Source organism: Rattus rattus, chromosome 10 (assembly GCF_011064425.1).
Source record: "Rattus rattus isolate New Zealand chromosome 10, Rrattus_CSIRO_v1, whole genome shotgun sequence".
NCBI lineage: Eukaryota > Metazoa > Chordata > Mammalia > Rodentia > Muridae > Rattus > Rattus rattus.
The window spans coordinates 10,040,586-10,064,491 of NC_046163.1; the positions used below are offsets into that span (position 1 = coordinate 10,040,586).

Sequence of the window (23,906 nt, forward strand, 5' to 3'; positions counted from 1 at the left end):
AGAAATAAAATGGCAAAGCTATGTCCACTCAATTCTTGAAAATGAAGGCAAAACCACAATTTGGAGAAAAAAGAAAGATAGTCTACCAAGAAATGGTGTTGACAAACCTAGGTTTCTGCCTGAAGAAGGTGAAATTGGATTTATATCTTTCATCTTATACAAAAGACAGTTCAAAATGGAGAAAAGGCCTTAATTCAAAACATGAAACTTTTAGAAAAATACACAAGGGATACCTTCAAGATATTGTGATAGGCAATGCCTTTTCAAATTGAACACCAACAGAACAGGCACCAACTCAAGCATCAGCAGATGGGACTACAGGAGAGCAAAATGTTTTTGTACAGCAAAGGAAATAACCATCAGAACAGACAGCCCATGGGAGAAAATCTTTACCAACTACACTCTAGAAAAGGGAATAATATCCAGAAGTTACAGAGAATTGAAGAAATTAAACACCAAGGAAAAGACACCTCCATCCAACGAATGGTCAAATGAACTTAATGTAGTTTTCAAAACGGAAACAAACAAGTACAAAAAGAAACTAACAAAATACTTTTTGTAGGTGACCCTTCTTAATGCCACTGTCTGGTTCCCTGAATAAAGTTGGCCAGTGCTTGAGACTTTAGTCTACTTCACTTTTAGGTACCCCTCTTCCAGGTTCATGCTGTCAACTGAAGCAATAACCAAGTGGTGCCATGATTCAGAGCCCTGCAGCAAGCCATGAGGTCAGCGAGTGGGAACCCTCACAGAAGCAGGTGAATGAGCATAAGGGGCAGAAACCAGGGAAGACACTGCCTTATGTCAGGCTTGTGCATCATTTTTGTCCCAAAGGAAGAAGGAGCACAAGTGTTATCCCTAGGAGCTTTAGATGAAGAGGCATTGGATAGATTCTGCAAGAATATTGGCAAGGCATATAAACAAGAAGGAAAGATCCCTGTTTGATTTTGAGTTATTAGGGCATCGGTTCGAACTGTTATTAAAATACTTATGGAAGATAAGTATGATAAGAATCCTGATGAGGAGATGGTTAATTCCTTGAATGAATATAAACCAGAAAATTAAACCTTAAAATTAGCAAAAGAGAAAAAACACCCCATTCAGGAAAAATCAAAAGTAAAAATGGTGCCAACTATGTTGGCGACAGTTCCCTCATCTCCCTTTCTGGAGTGTCCTTTACATGTGCATCCTCCATTGCCTGGAAGTGACCTGAAGCATGCGATTGGGGAATTTGATAATCAATCTACTTTTAAGTTACCTCCAGTTCCTGATGAGGATTTAGCAGAGCCTATGAACAAGCTAACTGTATGCACTAACAAATAATATATTTAAAACTCTGCAAGGAGACACAGCATTGGACAGTCCTCACTTACTACTTCAAGAAGCAAAGAAAAGAACTATGGCTATTTGAATCCTGACTAAAAGAGGCATTTGTGAATCAAGTGGATCCTCAACTGCCTTTAAACTTAGCTATTTCCCCTAGTAAATTGTCTCCTATAGACATTGTAGCATGAGAGCATAAACCTTTGGAATGGATTTATCTATACCATATGGTCCCTAAAATGATAGCTGCTTACCTTTCTCTTCTTGCTCAATTAGGAAATCAGGGGAGGAACCGATGACAACACTTATATGCACTTGATCATTGCTGCATTATATTAACCTATTCTAACAGTCAGATTTTAAGAGCATTACAGAACTCTATTGATTTTCAAATTTCATTTGCAGATTATCAAAGAAGGATGAGAAATCATTACCCAGCTGGTAAGCTATGGTATTTTCTCACAGAAATTGTCTGACCTTCTCATATTCCACAGGCAGACACATTTTTATTGATGGTTCATCTAAGGGTACCCGAGAGATTTATGGTCCAGATAGTCATCAACCTATTAATACTTTCCCCCCTCAGCCAAACAGGTGGAACTGGCTGTTTTGATTCGTCTATTATGGCTAATTCATAAACCCCTAAATATCTTTTCAGATTCTGCTTATGTTGTAGGATTACTTCCAGCAATAGACCCATACTTGTGCACACTCTAACCTCCCTGTTTTTTTTGCAGAAGGAAATAAGCAAGTGATGCATTAACTTGCCTATTTTTACTTCTCCAGAAGAAATTTGGGAAGGGGTATGCATCTGTCATTGCAGATGTATCCACTGAAACATTACGCAGTCCACTTCAGTTCCTCTGGCCCCAAGCCATCAAGGACTAGAGCAGAGATGAGGAGACAGAGGAAGTCACCAAAAGGCCAGCAAAGCCCAAGTTGGAAGGGCATAAGGAGATATTGACCATATCATCAGAAGTCAAGTCTGTCTACCTGGGGCCAAGGTAAGACCCTATGCACCATGGAGAAGTTACTTTATTAGTGACTCTTTTTATGACTAGACCTTGGATTATAACAGACTTGCTCATTCATTTGAAGAAGCAACTGTGTTTGATTTTCCTTGGGATTTAAGTGACTTCCTGTTTGCATTAACATCATAAAATTTGTATTTCTATTAGAAGGCAAATATGGGCTTATGTTTTACCAGAACTACTGATCATCAGAGTCTCCTTTCCAACTATTCTCTAGATTTTTCTGATCAATATGATTTAACCAACTGTACTGGACATAGTTTGGACCTCTGTTCTAGGTGGCAGAGTATTAAACACAAGACTTTCACTGTTATAATACAATTTTCTCGCTTATAGGAAAGTCATGCATCACATGACAATTAGATTAATCTCCAACATCTCAGGTCAAAATGAACTCTGGATATCCCGTTATTAAGAAATAAAAAGTAGTAGGTGTGGCGAGATGTCAGGACCCAGTCCAAGAGTGGAGTCGTGTGAGAATTCTGAGAACTTGTGAGAAAAGCCCAAGAAAACAAGGCCAAAGTCCTGTGACCTCGGTTTCTCTAAAATACAGGATTGCTCTTGGAATGTGCTTTAAGGGCTCTTCCAAGTTTAGTGAATAAAAGTAAATTTACTTCAGCTCTTGGTGTTCACATTTATATGTAGGGAAACATGTTTTTACCATGTGTGGCTTATCCTTCTGATTGGACACTTTACTCAGGTGACTCTTAACCCTCAGAGTATAAATTGTCTGACGCTCCAAATAATGTTTAAGCCTCACTCTCTCAGGTTCATAAAACCAATTAGAGCATCCACAATCTGGGGATAGGGCTCAGTCAGCAAAGTACCTGCCATGTTGGCTTGACAGCCTGAGTTTGAATCCTTAGCACTCATAAAATATGTAATATTCAGAAGCATGTGTCTGTCATCCCAATGCTGGGAAAGCAGATGACTGCATCCTAAGTACATACTTGGTGGTGGCTGGCCAGACGCTTCAGCCAAATTATAAACTCTGAGTTCATCAGGAGATTCTATCTCAAAAAATTAGAGAGCAACTGAGGAAGACACCTCTGGCCTGTATATGAATGTGCACATGTACATATGTGTTTATTCAAGTGCTCTCTCTCTCTCTCTCTCTCTCTCTCTCTCTCTCTCCTCCTCCCTCCCTCCCTCCCCTCCCTCCCTCACACACAAGAGATTGATAGAGAGAGAGAGAGAGACTGAGAAACATACAAATAATACAAACATGCACACGTATGCACAAGGTTTTGTATTTCATAGTATTTGTTGGTATCTGCTGTGTCCATTGTGCATCCCTAATTTAAAACATAAGCTTTTCCCCATGTTTTTCATAATGTAGATGTGAAGATTTTGAACATCAAGATCATGGCTTATTTTAAAATCTGGATGGGAAACCACAATTGAAGCAATCTGGGCAAAGCTTGATTACAATAATTCATTATAGTAATCAACCAATCAAACTTCATTTCCAGCAGCTGACAAGAGCAGCTCAGTTACACTGCTATGATCAGGGAAAAGTCCAGAGCTCAGTGTGCCTACGGCATTTGCTGGCAGAGTTTTCCAGGTTAAACCAGTCAAGAATCCTACAAATTCCTAGATGCCTTTCCTTCTCAGGGATGGACGGGTAGGGGAATAGAGAGAAGAGGAAGAGGGAGAGATGGAGAGAATATGAATGAGAAAGCATGTGAATTTTTATGTCTGTGAATCTCTGTGTCTCTGCCTGTCTCTGTATCTCTGTCTGTCTATCTGTTTCTCTCTCTCTCTCTCTCTCTCTCTCTCTCTGTGTATGTGTGCATGTGTGTGTGTGTGTGTGTGTAAATGTGTATGTGAATCTCTGTGTCTCTGTCTCTCTGTCTTTCTCTCTCTCTCTGTCTCTTATCTCTCTCTCTCTTTCTCCCCCCCCCGTGTGTGTGTGTGTGTGTGTGTGTGTGTGTGTGTGTGTGTGTGTGTGTGTGTGTGTGTGTGTGCATGTGTTTGTGGGTAGATCAGATGTCAACACGGGTGTTGTTCTTTGGGATCCCAAGACAAGGTCTCCCACAGTGCCTGGCACTCACTAAGCACTAAGGATTCTGTCTGTCTCTGCCTCCCAGCACAGGCAACAACGCCCTCATTTCCTGGAAATTGAATCCTGGCCTTCACCCAGAAAATGGGATGGAGCCATTTTCTTAGGCTCATGTGTACCTTTTCAGCTCTCACAGGCAGCATAGGGCATGGTTCCTCTCTACCAGTGGGGCCCACTTAGACACTTACTGTGTCTGCTTAGAGACACGGTAGGCAGTGGGTTAGCATCACATATCTAAGTTCAGATCTGAGCCTGCCCAACTTAGATATAAAGTGTAAGAACATTTTGAAGGAACTAAATTCACACTATTAAATTATCAAGAAGTGATTAACTGTTTACGATATCACCAGATTCTTTGAGTTATATTCTCAATTTAAGGTCCTCTTGCCAATGGATCAAGTTTACCCAACTCTTCAGTTGTTCTTCCCAAGAGTTACAACTCCCTCACCTTTCCACTTATCTTCTAATTTAAGGCTTCGGCACTAGTGAAATATCTTTCGCATTTTAATATTAGATCAAGGCAGAATCATCATCATAAATCTTACGGGAAATGCTGTCTGTGATGGGATATCAGCTGGAATACAGTCTCCTTTGGCATAGTTCATAGAAAGAAAAATACAAAAGGTAAAAATGTGCCAATAGTAACTTTAAGGCTAGTAAATCATGAGAATAATAAGGATATTTCTATATTGTGTGGAGGTGCAACCACACAGATATGCGGAGCTGGATACATTTTACAGACCATTGGCCAAAATCACCCTGTATAGAAAAGAAGAAGACAAGCTCAGAAATGTAGCTTTTTGCCAGTGGAGTTCATTTCACTGTAGAAACAATGGCATGACGTGACTCATTTTCCAATTGGGGAGAGTCACCTGTTTACTCTGTGTTCAGATGACACAGAACAGGGTAGAAAACATAGCTATTGGGTTGCTAAGCAACAGACTCAGGGTCCAGAAGGCTCTGAGAACCTGAAGGAATGGGTTAAGATGGAGTCTATCCAGTCAGGTACCGCTCATCCTTGAGTCAAAATGCTGCCCTGCCTTTGAGTGGAAAATCACTAACAGCATGGGGAGAGCCCATGATACTTATAAGTGGCACTAAGGTGGCTGTGGTTAGGGACTGAAATATGTAGAATAGTGGAGCATGTGTTCACACACCTGGTCACTTTCATGTCCTGAATTGCATAGGGGCAAAGGGGATAATAGAGTGGTATTTTATTGAGTTCTTTTTGGTACAGGTAGACAATTATAATTATGTTTGGCCAGTTGCCACACATGAGGGGCTTAGAGGAAAATGAATCCGGGTATTGAGTGCTGGTGGCCTGTGTTCTGCCACATGACAGCAGAAGCTGGTTATTTAAAGCCATGGAGCATAATTGTGAAGAGTAGGTGAGAGTCTACCTGAGGGAGAGAGAGGCACAGAATTGCTCAGTGTGCCTTTAGAGACAGAGCTGGCACTTGTGGAGAAAAGTGGTAAGAGCAGACTTCCAGCAACAGAGGCAGAGTCTGAAAGTAGTTTACATTGTATTGGATTCTTTCCTTGGGCCAAATTCAGTGCTAAGGCCATGTAAAATAGTTGCCCTATTATAGTCTCCTAACCTCACTGTTAGAATCTAAAAATTGTGACAACTCAGGTTTGGGTACACTATGATACCCAACAAGTTCTAGCTTGGGCAGCCAGGGTAGCCTGACCAAGCTAGTCAACTCAGCTTAACTGGGTAGAGTAGGTTCTAACTCAGGCTGGCTACTGAACCTTCTACCCTTCCACCATATTGGTATGGGCTACTTTGGGAAGCAGGCAATTTCCTGTCACTGGGAGCAGGCAGCAGGTTGGAACTGGCTTTCAATTTACTTTAACAATGAACGAAGTGAAAGCTTCTCTTTGCTTTGGGAGAGACACATTGACATGTGAAGCTATACTTATGTATGTGTACTACAAGTCAAGACAATACAGGACTGTGCTGAAGGGAAGACATTACCTAGGTAGCAAAGGTGAGTTCCAGAGCAATATAGCACACCATGTCCTGAGCTGTGCACTCTGGGATGCTTGCTCTGAATACAGTGAGAACATCTTTGTGTTCTGGTGTGATGGTTAGTTTGAATTGTCAATCTAGAATCACCCAAGAAGGGGGTAAAAATGAGGGACTCTATCAGCCTGGCTAGTGGTCAGGTCTGTGGTTGGCTGTCTTGGTTATGTTAGTTGTGGTTGGACGACATACCCTAAGAAAGGTGTCAGTTCTGACTGCAAGAATGGAGCAAGTGAGTTGAGTACTGGCATGCATGCATTCATTTGCTCTCTGCTCCTGATTCTGGATGTGTCTAGCTGTTTCTAGTTCCTGTCGCCCTGACTTGTCTTCAGTGACAGACTGTAACTTGCAATTTTAAGTCAGCTGAACTTCCTTTCCCTTAAAGTTGCCTTTGTTAGGATAATTTGGCACAGGAATAGGAAATGAGGCAAGAATATCTGCGTTCAGCAGCAAGGGAAAGACCTCCAAGAACAGAATCAGGATTGGAACCTCCATCATCCTGGGTTTCTGGGACTTCCTAGAATATCACTCACCATGCAAGTGACTTTAGTGGAAATGTCCAATAGTGGGATGCGGAACCTGAAGAGACCCCCTGCAGTAACCACACAGGACCCACAGTGGAAGGATGGGAACACTAAACCACCTACTGAACCTTTGACCCAAAATTGCAGGGACACTGATGAAGCAAATACTAAAGGAATAGCCAACCAGTGACCAGCCCATTTTGAGACCCAACCCATGGGCAGGCATCAATACCTCATGGTATTGATGATGCTGTGTTGCGCTTGTAGACAGGTGCCTGGTATAGCAGCACTCTGAGAGCTTCTACCTAGCAGCTGACTAAGACAGATTCAGATACCCACAGACAAACATTGGACAGAGTTTGGGGATCCCTATGGAAGAGTTAGTTTGACAGCCCTTAAGGAGATAGCTACCCCACAGGAGGACTAACTGTGTCAAATAATCTAGATCCTTGGGAGCTCCCAGAGACTGAGCCACCAACCAAAGTGCATACATGGACTTCTCTGAGATCCCCAGCACTTGTGTAGTACAGGGCTGCCATGTCTGGCCTCAGCAGAGGAGGATGAGCCTAATCCTGCAGAGAATTAATGCAGTAGGGTTGGGGAATACTGGGGGCGGGCATACTCTGAGAGACAAAAGAGAGAGGAGATGGGGAAGTAACTCTGTGAGGGGAGACTAAGAGGAGGGCAACCTTTGAAATGCCAATCAATCAATCAATCAATAATCACCCAAACCATCATACAAAAAAACAAACCAACAAAAACAACAACAACAAAACATGACTGATTCCTACTTGGCTGAGTGGGGTTGGTTCTCAGGGAATGAGATAAGAGAGGGGGGACTCTTAGAGCTAGGTCCCCAAACTTCTGAGGAACCAGGATGCTAGAGCAGAACCAGCTTACCAATTTTCCTGGAGTTTACAATAAAGCAGGAAATGCTAGTGGTAATAAGGACTTGTCTCACTACTCAGCATGAAGGTTTGGGGAGGAGGAAGCAGAAAAGGGGTGGTTATGAGCACTGTTGGGGGGATTTTAAAGCACTAGAACTTGAAAGAATGACAGGACAGCTGAGTAGTAACATCACGCATATACACACAGTTCTTGGTACTATGGTTTGAATATGAAATGTCTCACTAAACTTACCTGATGGAACACTTAGCTCCTAGATTTTGGCACTGTTTGGGATGGCTGCAGACTCTTTAGGAGGTGACGTCTCACTGGAGGAAGTGAGTCACTGAGGATGGGCCCTGAAATTCCAAAACCTGGTCACGCTTCCTGTCCTCTGTTTGCTTACTCCAAACAACCTTCCAGCTTCCTGCTCTTGGTGCCAGGCTTCCGCCATCAGCATGGACTGTATCTCCTTGAGTTACAGGTCAAAACAAATACTTCCTGCCTTCCTTGGGTCATGGCACAGATTTTTGTCAGAGGAACAAGAAGAATTTTAAGGTTCTTGGTGACAAATAGCATCTGAAAAAGTAAATTCATTGCTTAGACGTCCAACGGAGATCTCAGAATCCACAGTGGCTAGGATGCACGCTTATGGGACACTTTCTCTACAAGTCGAAGGAAAAGGACCCTTTTCATTGTGCTATTCGGCTTTAGAAGGAAGTAAAAGCTCCTCTTTACTGGAATATGCCCCGTGTGTGTGTGTGTGTGTGTGTGTGTGTGTGTGTGTGTGTGTGTGTGTATTTAATATGTTTACTTAATGCATTCAAAAAGCGCTACTAATTAGCTTCCAAGTTAGTGTTGGGACTAGTGTCTGAAACCAGAGTCCAAAGGTTCAAACTCCATTCTTGGATCTGTCACATTGACACAGGATTGGAGAAATTTCAGAGAACCTAAAAAGTGAGCCGCCTAGCTGTCTGCATGCATGTCTTTTCTTGCATGGCAATACTTATGAGAAAGTCCCATTTGCCTTTATAAGGAGGTTCTTCTGATGTTCCTGAGTAGAGAAGGCAAGGTTTTAAAACCAGAACCATCTCTACAGTGAGCACCTGAATTTAGATCCGAAGTCTGGAGACACGAGGGAGCTTTGCTGGTCTTTAGAGTTCACCATGACCCTACAGAGCACAGGTGTCCTCAAAACATCAACACGCTCTCTAAGGATCAAGGTTTGTCCAGCATTTCAACATTGCAACATGGTGTTGTCATTTACAAAGGTAACACTGAAAAAGAATCATGTATCTGAGCTGTTAAAAAACGGGGTAAAAAAAACCTCATGATATTTTAAATAACTTTACAATTTTTTGGTTGGGCTAAAACAACTCTAAACTTGATATTACCCTAATCCTAATGCTAACTCTGTATATAATGCTAAACCTAATGTGAACTCTAACACTAATCTGAATCTTTTTTTTTTTTAATAGTTTAAAGGTCTTTTATTGGTGATTTTTTTTTTTTATTAACTTGAATATTTCTTATATACATTTCGAGTATTATTCCCTTTCCCGGTTTCTGGGCAAACATCCCTAACTCCAATATGAATCCTAACCATAAACCCCAACCCAAACCTGTTCTTAACAGTAATCCCAATCTCATAATCCAGATGCTAAAGCAACTCTAGGCCTAGTATTAATCCTAATGCTGATGCTACCTCAACCCCCAGCCTTGCACCCACTCAATCTGAATGCTAACCCGGGCATCTATAGACGAAACTTGCTGCTTTTTCACTTCTCCAGCGAGCATCTAATTTTTCTACCAAATAGCCAATGAATAAATGAAAACTTAACAAGAAACGGAGGCAGTAACTCTATTTCATGAAACTTTTATGACGCTCACAGGTTCACATCTGAAGCTGAATTACTATAAGATTTATTTTTGAGAAATGGGAGTTATGAAATACTTAATCTAAATGAATGAAGCTAATTAAATGGTGTTTTCTACTTATACAATAAAAATATTTTTATTATACAGGGTTATGTATGGTTATTTTATGCAAGTATATAATGCACTTTTAGCATATTCTATTACCTCTATCCAGAGGGTAAGAGTTGACTTAAACAGTTTCATATTTATCATATGCTTGCTGTGAGTTCTAATACAGATGTCAATCCTGTAGTTGATGATTAAATAGGCTGTGATTTACAAATCAAATAAGAAAGCTGCAAAAATTAAGAACCTCCAAGTTCTAAGTATCGGAAGTTGTTTGAAAAGTTCTTATCTTGGGTTCTTAAAAGAAATATTATGGAGGGAGGGAGGGAGGGAGGGAGAGAGAGAGGGAGAGAGGGAGGGAGAGAGAGAGAGACACAGAGAGAGAGAGGCAGAGAGAGAGGACAGAGACAGAGACAGACAGAGACAGAGATAGACAGAGGCAGAGAGAGAGAAGGAACATCACTTAGCCACATTAGAAAATTCCAAGCCTTTTAGACATGTAGAAAGATTTCATATAAGGTTTAGCCATGTCTCAATGTTCATAGCAAGCTTCTAGTTCCAACTCATTTCCATACAAATGGTGACAGTTCAGTAATTGATCTTTAATTTTTGGCGTTACATACATAACACTTGGCATTTTAGAGATGTGGAGACTAAGAACGAAATCTTGAAGTCAATTGCTTTGCAAGCAATTCCAAATAACATAATATTCCAATGATGTCACCCTCAGATTATCTATCTATCTATCTATATCTATCTATCTATCTATATCTATTTACCTATGTCACATATGACATATAAATATAATTTGTATGTAACTCAAAAGAAGGGATATAGCTCAGTTGGTAGAAAGTTCGCCTAGCATTTAGGAGGCTCCAAGGTCATTCCTCAGAACTGCATAGAAGAGGCCCATAGCGCATGCCTGAATCCCAGCACTCGCTTGGGAAGTAGAGGCAGAAGATCACAAGTTCAAGGTCTTCTTCATCATGAGGCTAGCCTGGTATACATGCAACCTAGTCTCAACATAAGAAAGTAATAAAAACAAATAAAAATATGAAAACAAAAAGAGAGATATCTGATACGTTGGGTAACTGCCCAAAAGTCATTCAACAGCCCTGCAGAGCAATGCTGCTTTAAATATTAGATATGCTAATTTATGAGCTGATAGCAGCATGAATGTAAACCAGCAGCAATGCAAAATAGGTGAATCTATGCCAGGCTTTGGTATTTCCCGGTTTATCAGTATTAATAATGAAGTCTAATTTTAAAATAAAATGATTCCCTCAGCAGATAATACTGCACTCCCTGCAGCCAAGGGAGGGAAAATAGATTAATTCTCTGACTGTTATCTCGGTCTCTCATCCCTTCCACAGGGCCTCTCAACTTGTTTAAACCTTCATATTCATAGGCAGCATCCAGTGCCTGGGAAATCTCAACAAATATTGGAATCAAATTCTGAGAACTCCATATTAGAAGCATAGAGATGAAATTAAAACTCTTGTCCTTGCCTTCCAGCAGCCCACAATGATGTCAGGCCTAAAGAGGATACTTGCTTTTCTCAGCACCCAAATCCCAAATAAAGAAAATGAATTCAGCATATGCCCATCAGGGAGATTTTGCTATAGAATGTGGCTCAGCCTGTGTCTGCCGTCACTTGCTTTAGGATGCTCCTGCAAGGTTTGGAACATTGCTTTTTATTCTTTAAGGAAAGATTATTCCACCATTTCTCCTATAAAATTAGTCCTAGCCCTACACAGACACACTGCCAAAATTTCAATCTCCCTCTCCGGTGAGTGCGTGGGGCTTCCAGATTCTCCGTGTGCTAACTCCTTGGCACCTGTGTGGGTGTTTCTAGAGCGAATGCCCCAGGGAATGTGAAGAGAGAAGACTGTGAGAAACTTCTGGGTTCTGTTTTAAAGTAGACATAATAACGATATTGGTATTTTTACAATGATGAGATAGATTCCACATTAGTTGGTATTTTAGATCTCCGTACCCTGCACACTTCCGGAGGCACTGTGGAAAGTGGAGCCTTGTGTACAGGTGGCTTTAAAGATATCTAGCCATTGCAGGTTGGGAGATGATTTTCCTCAGCTGGTTATGTACACAGAGCTGCTGGTTGGAGGCATTCAAAAGCCACAGAGAAAAAGCTAAAAGGGGTTTCACCTGCTGAGAGTGCAATGAAATTGCTTTAAGGATGCCCTATAGCATAGCCCCTAGGGAGATGAGGCATGATAGCACAGAGGATGGGGAAGCATGCTGTGAAATGCTGCCTTTCCGATTTGATATGCTGTTCCATTCACGAGTACATGCCGGCTATATCTTAGTACATAATAGGGGAGGTGTTGTTTAGGCCTAACCCCTTAATGAAGAGCTATTGGTAACTGATACTTGTTGGGGAGGGGGGTAGAAGGTTTGATTCTCCACACTTGAGTGCCTATTAGCCACCTCAACTGGACTCAGGGGTTACAAAGAGTAAGAAGATAACACAGAAATCACTCAGGAAGTTGAGAGACAGATATCTGAGGTGTCACTGAGAGTGTTGAGAGAAGGAAGTGGGAGATCACTGAAAACCCACCAGCTGGGAAGTAGGTAGACTAACTGCAGATCTTCTCCCAGTATCACCCCCAACTCTTCAGCTCTTCCTATGAGGCAACACATAGATACCACAGTCTCAGATGGCAGAGGAACCAAGTAACAAACACCCACCTAACAAAGACAAGACCAAGGATCACTAAGAATTACATTCTGCCCAGTCCTGGGTGCCTAGAAGCCAGTGTCACAAACACAATCAGTAAGAGTCAGGACAATGTGTCGCTACTAGAGCCCATTAAACCTGGTAGACCAGGCCCTGAATATTGCAACACAGCTGAAGCACAAGAAGAATAGCTCAAAACAGCCTTTATGCATATGATAGAGCTCCTTAAAGAGGAAATGAGTAAATCCCATAAAGAAATCTATAAAAATGTAAACGGAGAGTACAGGGACATAAATAAAAGAGTTCAAGATCTGAACGTAGAAATCAAATCAATAAAGAAAATGCAAACTGAGGGAAATAGAAATATGGAAATGAAAAATGTAGGAACTTGGACAGGAACTTCAGAGGCAAGCCTCACTAAGAGAATACAAGAGATAGAAGAGAGAATCTCAACTACTGAGGAACACCCTAGAAGAAATGGATACCTTGGTCATAGAAATTGTTACATGTCAAAATCTCTTGGCACAAAGCACTCAGAAAATCTGGGACATTATGAAAAGACCAAATTTAAGAAAACAAAGAATAGAGGAAGGAGAAAAACTCAGGTCAAAGGCACAGAAAATATTTTCAACAAAATCATTAAAGACTATTTCCTTAATATTAAGGAGATGCAAGGTCTAAGAAGCAGGCAGAACATCAAACAAACTGGACCAGAAAAGAAAGTCACTTCAGCACATAATAACTAAAAATTAAACCTATAGAACTAAGAAAGAATATTAAAAACTTCAAGGTGAAAAAACAAATGTGAACTCTAAGAAAATATAATATAGTTATATTTGACTTCTCAGTGGAGACTCTAAAAGCCAGAAAGGTCTGACCAGATGTTCTACAGAATCTAAAAGACCATAAGATTCCAGCCAAGACTACTGTGCCCTGAAAAACTTTTTATCATAATCAAGAAAATAAAACATTCTATGATAGAAACCAAATATAAGAAACACCTGTCTACAAATTCAGCCCTATAGAAAGCACGAGAATGAAACTCTATCCTAAAGTGGTTATCTACACCCAAGAAAACACAGAGAATAAATAACTCTAGACCAGCAACAACAAGAAAGTAACAGAAATCAACAAACACTGTTCACTTATATATTTCAACATCAATGGACCCAATTCTCCAATAAGAAGACACAGATTAACAGAAGGGAAGTTGAGAAGAGGAACCATTCTTCAGCTGCATCTAAGAAATACATTTTAACTTCGAAGATACACATCACTTCAGGGTAAAAGAAAGGAAAAAGATATTCAAAGCAAATGGACCTAAGAAGCAAGCTGGTCTAGCCTTTTACTACCTGACAAAATAGACTTCTAATAAGAAGCGATAGGGAAGAACACAATATACTCATCAAATGAAAAATCTACCAAGAGGCCATTGCAATTCTCAATGTCTAAGCCCCAAACACAAGTATACCCAGGTTCATAAAAGAAACACTATGACAGCTTAAATCACATATTGCCCTCTCAGAGTGATACTGGGAGACTTCAATATCCTACTCTTGCCAGTAGACAGATTATCCAGACAAGGACTAAACATTAAAATGCTGAGGCTAACTAATGTTATAAACCAAATGGTCCTAACAGATATTTATAGAACATTTTACCCAAATAGTAAAGAATAAATCTTCTTCTCACCCTCATATGGATCTTTCTCCAAAATTGACCATATATTCAGAAACAAAATAAGTCAGAACAGATAGAAGAAAATTAAAATAATGCTCTGCATCCTATTTGACCAACATTGATGAGAGCTGGATATCAGCATTAACAGAAACAATAAAAAGTTTTCAAACACACGGGAACTAAAGAACTCACTACAGAATGAAAAACTGGTTCAATCAGAAATTATGAAAGAACTTAAAAATATTTTAGAATTGAATAAAAATGAGTATACAACATACCTAAACTTATAGCACAAGGAAGACAGTTCCAAGAGGCAAGTTCACAGCACTAAGTGCCTAAGTTTAAGGAAAAAAATGATCTCATAGTAGTAACTTAATAGCAGACCAGAAAGCTCTAGAGGGAAAAAAGGAAGGAAAATTACAAGCAAAAGAAGTGGAAAACAAGAAATAATCAAACTCTGGGCTGAAACCAATAAAGTAGGAAGAAAAACAATACAGTGTTGGTTTTCTGGAAAAAAAAAAGTCAGTAAGATTGACAAATATTTAAGTAATAAGCGTGTGTTGGGCAGGGAGTTAAGGGGGTTATCAACAAACACTTAGGAAATCCAGAGACTTATAAGGACATACTTTAAAAACCTGTACTTCACTGAACTTGAAAATTTCAAAGAAATGGATAATTTTCTCAATACATTCCACTTACCAAAGTTAAATCAAGGCAGAGAATCAAACATATCTATAACCCCTATCAAAATTGGGCAGACATTAAAAAAAATCAGGAGGTATATGGTTTTAGTGCTGAGTTCTACCAGATTTAAAAGAAGAGTTAATGCCAATACTCTTCAAATTATTCTGCAAAATAGAAAAGACCTCAACATAAAACTCGATACACTAATCCTACTAGAAGAGACAGTGAACCCGTTAACACAGGAAGAGACTTTCTGAACAGAACACGGTTAGCAAAGGCACTAAGGTCAATTATTAATAAATGGGACCTCCTGAAACCAAAAAGCTTCTACTACACAAAGGACACCATAAATAGCATAAAGCTACAGCCCAAACAATTGGAAAAGATTTTTACTAACTACACATCCAACAAAGAGCTAATATTAAAAATATAAAAAACTCAAAAAAAGTAGATATCAAGAAAGCAAGTAACCCAATTAAAAATGAGTTACAGATCTAAACAAAATCCTCAAAGTGTGGAAGTCAAATAGCTAAGAAACTCTTAATTGTTCAGTATCCTTAGCCATCGGGCAAATGCAAATCAAAATTACATTGAAATTTCATCTTATAGTCATCCGAATCACTGAGATCAAGAAAACAAATGTCAGTTAATGCTGTCAAGGATATGGTGGCAGTGAAAACATGGATAGCCACTATGGAAATTTGTGTGGTGGTTCTTCAGGAAGACAGCAATCAATTTATCCTAAGATGTAGCCATACCAATTCAGGGATATACCCAAACGACACTCCACTACCAAGACACTTGTTGATCCACATCCATTACTGCTCTATAACAGCCAGAAATAGGAAATGACTTAGATGTCCCTCAACAGGACACTGAGTTAAAGAAAATATGGTAAATTTATTCAATGGGGTATTAGCCATTAAAATATGAGATCATGAAATTTTCAGGTAAATAGATGGAACTAGGGAAAAAAATCCCCAAGTGAGGTAACACAGAGCAAGACAGATAAATATACCATGGATCCTTATACATGTAGATATTAGCTGTTAAGTCAATGATAATCATACGATAAGCTGTAGAGCCAGTTTAGTTGGAGGGTAGGAGACCAGGGGGAACAGATTGGTCTTGTTAGGAGTGGAAAACAGAATAGGTAGATATAAATTGATGATGGTGATTGGAACATGAGGATCAAGTGAGAAGAGTAGAGACAGGGATGAGAGGAGGAATATGGGAAGAGATTGTTAAAATTCAGGGCCATTTGAAGAGTAGGAGAGAAGCCTAACACAGCAGAATCTTTCTAAATTATATACAAACATAAGGTTGATCTAATGAAATCACCAAATAATGGGGGAGATAAGTCCATCTTGAAAACTCTTGTCACCAAATGAAACTTCCAGGACCAGAACTGGGCTACATCTAATTGGATTGGGCGTCAGCGGAACCACAATCTGACAGCAAGGTTCCATTGCCAAAGACAATGCCTACACAACTCACTGAACGTGGAAACATCGAGCTGGTGCCTACAAGGCCTTCAGGCCTATACTTTAGCATCCCTGGCATAGGAAGGTTCTCTGTATGCTACAAAACCAGAAAGGTAGACACCAATAAAAGCACCAACCCTTCGATCTATAATGGTATCCTGCCTGCAAGATACGCTAGGGCAATGGTGGTGTGAAGCTTGGTAAAATAACGAGATCTTATTTAACTTGATGCCTCCATGGAACCCATACATGACATTGCTTAGATGGCAAAGAGCCAGAGACTATATAGCCCAGGGACCTAGAGTAAAACCAAATACTACAGTTCTTTAAAAAATAAGTATCAGTAAGCTGACTCTTTACGGCACTGTGCTATACTCCCAGATCAGTGCCTTCCTCGGCCACCATCAGAAGCATCCTCCTGCAGCAGATGGGAACAAACACAAAGACCCACAGCCAGGCACTATGCAGAGAGCAGGAGACCTTGGGAATTCTGTCCTAAATGGAATATTTCCATTAAGTCAGGGAAACCCTCAGAAGAGGAGGGGGAAAGGGTTAAAGAGACAGAGGGGATGGAGCACACAAAGAAAACAGAGTCTTCTAAGTCAGCAATGATCACAGCTCAGATGAACTCACAGAAGGAGAGTGTATGCAGGGGGCCTGCAGGGGTTTGCCCGTGTGCTCTGTGTATGTGTTATTACTGCTAGCTTAGTGATTTTATGGGACTCTTGGGTGAATGAATGAGTGGGTCTTGTGCTTTCTCTTGGACTCTTTTCCTTCTGTTCGTTTATCTTGTACGACTCTGAAGTGATGAGTTTTGTTTTATCTTACTGTATCTTATTGTCCATTAGAAGACTGTTTGTTTCCTAATGGGAGACAGAAAGTGAGTGGATCCAGATCAGAGAGGGGGTGAGGAGGAACTGGGAAAAGCAGAGAGGGGAAGCCATAATCAGAATACATCACGTGGGAAAACTGATTTTCAATAACAGGAAAAGGGGAGCGAGAATGGGAAGTCATAGATATGATCATATTTCATTGCATACTTATAGGAAATTCTAAAGAATAACAAAAACATTAAATTACATTTAAAAACAAAATAGCAAGCAAGTAGGAACTAAAGAAAAAAATTAAGAGACGAAATGTCCATCTGTTCACTCCACCTCTGTCTATGGAGTACGGCTTTCTAAAATTACTTTTTGAAGAGTCTTCTTTTGAAATTGGGAGACAGCTAATTCAAGATCCCCATGTAATGATCAGATAAGCAATTAGAATATTTCTCCAGAACCATATTCTCAGTGAATATGCAATTGTGCATCTGGCTGCTATCAAACGGATTCAGTATTAATTGACTTATTATCCTGATTATATTCAACATAAGGTTATTAATTCTATTATAACAATCCAGGACCACAAGTGCTTCTAACACTGTGATGAGCCCCGAGGCTTTTCCACCTTTTAACAGGGCCCTTGGGAGCCGTTCTCAGGTACTGGGGATGAATAAGGCTATGAGTGGGGCTAGCTCAAGAATTTACATTCGTCTCATGGAATTCCTAGACCCTGCTTTTTTGGGGGCTACAGGAGCCTGTTTGTCTTCTTAATACGAATATCTTATAAAATAAAACTGCGGGGAAAATTTAGTCTTTCTCAGGAACTGATTTTATCCCATGGCCAGAGAAGCCTTGACAAATCATATGCTGTGAACCAGAGCGGGGAGCGGCTTCTCATTTTAATCTGGATCCCCTCCCCCTCCCATTGGAGACAGTTTCCCCTAAATGGATTCATTATTGTTTGAAGCGCTTCTGTTTTTTTTTTTTTTTTTTTTTTTTTTGAGAGATTACAAAACCAATTTGACTTTGGCTGTGGGCAACTAAAAACTGAAGGAAGAAGAAAACCTCAACGGCCACAGTAAACTCACAGGAAATGGTGCTTTTCGTGTTTTCTGAAAGCTGTTATGGGTGTGGCCACAAATCAGATGAAGGTCACTGAAAAGGCTTGTCCTCTGGGATGAAAGATTCAAACTCCCCACACTGCTTCTTCCCCTTGATTTCCTATGCGAGTTGCATGGTTTCTCTGTGTGCTTGAGACAGTAAACTTCAAAAACAAAAGGTACCTGTTTCAGTCTGGCCCTTCTCCAAGAGGGCTTCCCAGAAGAACCACTGTGTGAGCAGAGAACCTTTTTGGAGTGATCACTGAACTCCAGAAATGCTGGCGTATGTATGCTGTGACAAACACAGGTGGATTACAAAAGCAGGATGCCCCTGTGCATGCTGGGAGCACTTAAACTACCACGTTAAACACACACATAAAACAAAGAACAGGCATGCGGCCCATGCTTGTAATCCCAGGGCTGAGGAGACTTACAGGAGGGTCCCTAGACTTCACTGGCCAGCTTGGGCTCCCTGTTAAGAGACAGACCCTGTCTGGAAAACAAGACAGAGGGCTGGCAGGATGCCTCAGTGCAAAGGCAACTGTGGTCAAGATTTGCCAATTTCTACAAGTGTCAGCTCTCACAAGTTGTCCTTTGACCTCCATAGATATGCACAGGCACACATGTACCCTTGCATCACCTACACACACACACACACACACACACACACACACACACACACACACACACAAAAATTTAAATTAGTAAAGCAAGCAAACAAACAAAAACCCCAGGTACCTGTTATAGACTCAACCTTTCCTGTAGTATAATGGGCCTCTCTTTCTTAAAGAGACCCCCCTGCTACCTTGTTTGAGTAATTGTAATCATTGTATTCCCCAAAGAAAGGTCTGTGTACCAGGATGAACAGGTTCCCGTTAGAAAAGAAGGATGCCCCCCCTGACATGCCAGGGGTATTTATGGAAAGTTAAAGGTATTGACACAAACAGAAGATATGTTCAAGTTCTAAAATAGTTGTGAATTCTAAATCAAATTCTGTGGAGACTCGAACACCACAGCAGCTGAGTTGATGACCTAGGCCCCTCTCACATCCAAACTTCTGAAGCCCTGATCCATTGTGCTATTGTCAGCCATATTGCTCAGGGTAGGAAGGAAAACTCATCTATTTCCCCACTCCCTAGGTAGTGAAGTCCAGGGAGGGAGTGGCTGGGAATGTCCTTAGTTGGGGTGTCCTCAGAAGGTTTCTTCCCAAAGCCTTCCTTGGTGCATTTCTGCCCATTGACTAGAGATGGGGCAACTTTGTCCTTGACTCAGCCTGGGAATCTGATGCCTTTATGTCACGCGTGTCTCTCTGGACTCATTCTGCATCCTCTATGCCTCCCCATGCTTCAGCTTTAGAACATTTCTGTGAGGCAAACTAAGAGGCTTAGTAGGATGATGACGTAGCTTTCTCTGGGGCTGCCCATCAATCATATGGTTTGTAGGTAGGGATGAGGCTTGTGAATGTGTGTCTGGGGGTGGATGTGTCTATGTATTTGCATGTGCATTTGACAGCCAAAGGTTAAGGTCAATATTTCCCTCAATCATTTTACACATTACTATCACGTTTTACTTTGAGTATGTATACATGTTATGTCTGTATGCATGTTTATATGTGACTACATGTGTGCATGGATGGATATCAGAGGTCAACCTCAGTTGTTGGTCCTCATCTTCCACAGTGATTCAGACTAGGACTCTCATTGTTCACGGCTGTGAATGGCAGGAGAGCTGGCCACTGAGTATTCAGAAATTCTCTTGTGTCTATTTCTCATCTTGCTGTATGCATGCTGGTATTACAAATGTGAACATCCCACACTCCTTTTGGTGGGCTCTGGGGATCTGGAACTCGGGTTCCCATGCTTGTCCATCAAGGGATGTGCTCTGTGAGCCATCTTCCCATCCCCAACCTAGACAGGGTTTCCAACTGAGCCTGCAGCCCACAGATTTGGCTATATTGGCTGGCCATCAAGTTGCAGATATGCCTCATCTCTGCTTGCCAGGTCCTGAGATTTCAGGGATGGCCACTACTAGTCTTTTACTTGGGTGCTGGGGATTCAAACTCAGACCCTCATACTTTCAAAAGTAAACACCTTTAGAACTGAGCTAGCATTAAGACTGTCTTAGTGGATTTTATTTGATTGTTGTTGTGGTGGTCCCTTGCATCCTGTTTGCATAATCTTTTATTTATGACCCTTAGGTAGATTACTTACAAGAGCCTATTGCATAACTCAGACACCACTAGACAAAGGGAACCAAGATTCGGGGTTTTGTTTCCAGTTACGTTCATGATATAGGAGCTTTCACAGGCTTCATGGAGTAAGGATTAAAATGCCCAATTAACTGGATCCAAGCAAGCAGGCCTTTTGATCAATCAAGCCAGCCAGCTTTCAGTTTCTGACATCAAAATTTATACTCTGTGGGGGGAAAAAATCCACCACTACATCACATTAAACCAACACACAATTAACAACACTTTGTTCTAATTATCTCTGGGCACAATTAATGTTGGCCTCATGGTTCATTTTTCTTCTTTGATAGCTCTTCGAATATTCATGGAGACTCATCCTTGATGCACTGGCCTCTTGGAAGAACTGGAGCTTTCTCATATACTCCCACACAAATCTGAGCCTGGCAAAGAAACTTATTTATGCAGATCAGCTCTTGACATATCGGCTTCTGCTAATAGCCGAGGTATTTCTAACAAGCTCCCCCGCACAGATCTGGGTTTGGCAGAGTGCAATGCAGCCAGAGCCCCCCTAACACCTTGGCCTGACTCACATGGAGAAGTTTTTCCTTTCTCTCAGCAGTTGGTCGGGACTGATAAAAGGTTATATCTTGATTGAACAAGCTTCCAAGAATCGGAGGGCAAAAGCGCTTTTGTAAAACAGCCACCCAGAAGCTAACAAAACCCAACGCAGGAGAATCCTCCAGGTGTCGTCGGAAAACCAAACCTACTTCTGCAGGATCAGCTTCTGCACATCAGTTGGGGAGGAGAGGCAGAAAGGAAATGAGAGCTCATCAAAGGCTCTTTCAATTGATGGGAAAACATATGCTTTTTCTTTTTTGTTCTTGTTTTGATTTGGTAGCTGCCAAAGGAATTTCTTTCAAACACGAGTGTCTACTTAAGCTTGTTGCCAGAAACATCCTCTATACAGCTCGGGACTGTGTGGAGCACCACTTGGCCTGTTTCTTTGGACAGGTTTCCTAAACATAGGCGATGAGCTGAAGCATGGTAAGGAACTGAAGCTCTCTGCTAGAGGTATGGCTTAGTGGATAGAGTGCCTGCAGAGTATGAGGGGAGCTCTGGCTTCCCCCACCAGCACGGAATAAGCCAAGTGTCCTAGTGCATAGCTGTATTCCATGGACAGGGGGAGCAGAAGGGTCTCCTTCAACACTGCCTTCAGTGAGAGGTCAGTCTGAGCTAGGAGACCTTGCCTTTGAAAGTAGAGGATGAAGGTGCTATGGGAACTCCAGGGGTCAGTAGAGAAGAAAACCTGCCCTCATTAGAAATTCAGCCAGACAGCTCTCAGTTTTGAAAAGAAGCAAGGTTAGATCTGTGTGTATGTTGTATGGAGCACAGTGTGGTAGACCGGCACAGAGCAGGCATGGACCACCTGTCTGGCCACAGGCTGGTCCACTCCTATGCTGCCACCTATGTGAGGCTGCTTCAGGGTTTCCTGCTTGGGGAGAAAGTTTCAGCTGTCCCTCCCACCACTTCCCTAAAAAACTGGCATGGAGGCCAAGGCTCATTGTTCAAACAGCACTTTTTTATTTCCTTATATTCTTGAAGAATCCAGTTAGCATGTCCTTCTTGGTGACATGCTGAACCTTGTGGGTGCATTTTATATTTTAATTTTAATGTGCACTAGCTTTATAATTCTAATCATTATACATTTTCCTTCCTCCTTAGCTGTGAGTGTTTTAAGGACGATGAAAAATGTTCAGTGGTCGTTGTAAACACTGTATCTCACAAAACTCAGGCCCAGAAAGGTAGAGGATAAGGTTTTCAAATAGGGGTGCTGTACCACAGTGGAGTGAGAGAGGAAAAAAGCGTTACCCACACAGAAACTTATTCTGAACGGGCTTAAAGAACTTGTATGTGTGTGTATGTGTGTGTGTACTTTCATATGTGTGTGTGTACTTACATATGTGTGTGTATATATATATATATATATATTTCTATGTACAGGTACATGCTTTGTTTGTATGTATATATATATACATACATACATTATATATGTATGTATGTTTTCATATGTGTGCAGTTATATATACTTCTGTGTACAGGTACATGTTTTGTGTGTATGTGTGTGTGTGTGTGTGTGTGTGTGTGTGTGTGTGTGTGTGTGTGTGTGTTCAGGCTAGAGTTTCATGTCAAGAGTAAAGGTAATTATGGCACTTAATCAACCACAAGAGTGTTCTAAATTATGGAGGACTTGAGGTTTACTGAGATCTCCATTGCAAAGGTCAAGAATTCTACACAAAGCTAAAATTTAGCCAACTGGATGCTTTGCTGTGGGATGTTGAATAACAAAGAAATATGTCCCTTTCTCTGGTAATCTTGACTGGGTGTTCTTTGACCATCAAATGGAGAAAGTCTGCATAAAGCAGGTCCTAGGTCTGTGTGTGGACCATAGGCTTGAAAATGGTTGCAGCACCCTGACAGGCTTCAGTCTATGCCTTTGTACATTTTTCCCTAGAATTTCTACTTGCACAATCTTTCCTGCCATTGTTCAAGGCTGTAACTGCTATGATGTCTGACTGAAAGATTCTGAATGGACTATCTCCACGGAAGTGAGAATTGACAGCACTGTGAGGTTCCTGTGAGAATTTACATGGCTGAAATAATTTCAGCAGACCGTGGACTGACCTTCCTCCCCACTGTGTGTGGATGTGTGTGAATGCATGTGTACACATGCATGTGTGGCATGCATGTGCCTCTGTGGACATGTACTATGTATGTGTGTATGCATGCATGTAGGACATAGGACCACCTTAGTCATTTCTCAGCTTCAGGTATTCTTCAAGCATTGATCATCTTTGAAATAGAGTCTCTCTCTCACTAGTCTAGATCTCACTAATTAGACCACACTGGCCAGTAAGCCCCCAGTATTCTCTTGTTCTACCTTCCCAATGCCAGAATAATGAACTCATTCTACCACAATCAGGTTTTTACTTAGGTCGTGAGTTCAGCCTCAAGTCCTTAAACTTGAAAGATAGGCATTTTATTTATTGAGCCCTATTCTCAGTCCAAGTTCTCCCTTACTGTATCTCAAAGGTGTGCTATGCCCTGGGAACCCTTCTCCTAAACTGTGTGACTACCATCGATGCCTTATCCACAACTGTTGACTTTAGAGTGCCATCATTTAACAAAGCTTACTGCCCCACTGTACAGCCTCACGCTCCTGCTGCCATGCCTTCCCTGCCATGATGCACTGTAACCCTCTGGATGTTAAACAAGAATTAAGGTTTTCTATCTTAACATATCAATGACATGAAATGCATATATAGCCTACACATATTCTCTCAAAATCTGTGCACATGTGTGTTCCTATGGGTGTGTTCATGTATACACGCAGGTATGTGTGCATGAGTATGTGCACAT

At 41.1% G+C, this 23,906-nt stretch overlaps 1 protein-coding gene across 1 annotated transcript in view; it reads right to left on the reverse strand.

Annotated features, from left to right (window-relative positions):
- The window catches only part of Nckap5 (NCK associated protein 5), a 555,868-nt gene that overhangs the window by 268,859 nt on the left and 263,103 nt on the right, over positions 1-23,906 (reverse strand). The window lies entirely within an intron of this gene.